We start from the raw sequence: 1,615 nt of genomic DNA on the forward strand, positions 1-1,615 counted from the left end.
CCCCAGGTCCCCCCCCCCAGCTCCTGCCTGCTCCCCCTAATCCTGGCCGTTCATTCAAACACGTTCCTTGGGCACCTGCTCTGTGCCGTGCTGGGGGGAGAGCTGTCACCACCAGCTCCACCATTTCACGAGCAAATAGATGCCTTTCGGGCTACTTTGAAGTGCATTTCTGTCATCTGTGAACAATAAGGCCCTGGCAACTACACATAGCCTGACCAAGGGCCTGAGGTGGGGGTGGGAGGAGGGACTCACAGCGTGGGTCTTTCCCCAGGTGGGCTGTGGGGAGAGTGGGCGGGGGGGGGGGGGGGGACAAGAACATAACCAACAACAATGCAGTCAGTCACAGTGGTGGAGGCAGGAGGTGGTAGGTACCGGGTAGGGGACTGCTGGGCCCTCCAGCAGGTGGGAGGCCAGGGTTGTTTCTGGCCAGGCTGGTCAAGGGGTGCTTCGTGGAGCTGGGGGCTTTGGAGCTGGGCTGTGCAGGCCTGGTGGAGTGAGAGGAAGGAAGCTTATGTTGTTAGCTCCCTTACTCCAGAGTCATGTCGTTTCCCATTCTGCAGGTAGGAAACTGAGTCACAGAGAGGGACAGGCTCCTGCTAGGAGCTCACCTGAACGCTCGCCTCTGACCCTGGCCCACGGGGGCTGCCTCCGCAGGCCGAGAATGCTGGGGTGGACGAAAAAGGGACCCTGAATCTTGCCCCAGGGAGTGCTCCAGGGACCCAGGGTCCCTGGAGGAATGGATAGGAGTTTCCCAGACAGAGGGGAGGCTCCCAGCCCAATCTCCTATAGCCATGTCCTGGTTAGACCCCGGTGGGGAGCTGATAGGGGTACCCCCAACCTGGAGTAAGGGCCTGGGGTTCTGAGGGTTATTCTCTACCTGTCCATGGAGCACTGTACTGTGAGCTTGACAGCTTTGGGTCCTGGGGCGCAGGTCGGGGCAGGTTTCTCCCGGGGGAGGGGCGTGTCCCAGACCAGGGGCAGGAGCGCTTTGAGTGGGACCCCTCTTCTGCTGCCCTGCCCCGTTGTGTGGTGTGAGTGTGCAGGTGGCGGCAGGGCTCCCTTCAATGACAAAGGCGAGATTCGGAGAAGCTGGGGGCCAGCCCAGAGGCCCAGATTCTGAGGCTGGATAGCACCCCTGGGCATAGGGGGAGCCCCTGCGAGGTGTTGGCAGTCTAGAGGGGGTGCACACTGTGAGGTTTCCCGATGGGAGGCGGGTCACGACTGGCAGCAGTCACCATCTCAGAACCACCGGCGGGCCCCGCGAGTCCCCTGGCTGTCCCGCGCGCGGGCCTCGGGCAGGTGACAGCAGCGTGCGTGCCCGTGCGTGGCTGTACCCGAGGCTTCCGCCGTGACGGAAGCGCGGGAGCGCGTGGCCGCGGCCGAGATTGGCGGGCCTCGGTACGGAAGAGCCGCTGCGCGTGCGCGCGGGCGCAGGTGGCGGGCGCGCACGTGGGCCACCCAAACAAAGGTGGCGCCGCGTGATCGAGCTCGCGCGCGCGCGCGCGCGGACCCCCCGGGACAGGCGCATCCCCGTGGGCCCCGGAGCGGGCCGCGCCGGGTGGGGCAGGGTAGCGCGCTGGGCGGGGCCGGGCGCGGGGCGGGGCGGCGTACGGGG

The sequence above is a fragment of the Panthera uncia genome, chromosome B4, assembly GCF_023721935.1.
Source record: "Panthera uncia isolate 11264 chromosome B4, Puncia_PCG_1.0, whole genome shotgun sequence".
NCBI classification, from domain to species: domain Eukaryota; kingdom Metazoa; phylum Chordata; class Mammalia; order Carnivora; family Felidae; genus Panthera; species Panthera uncia.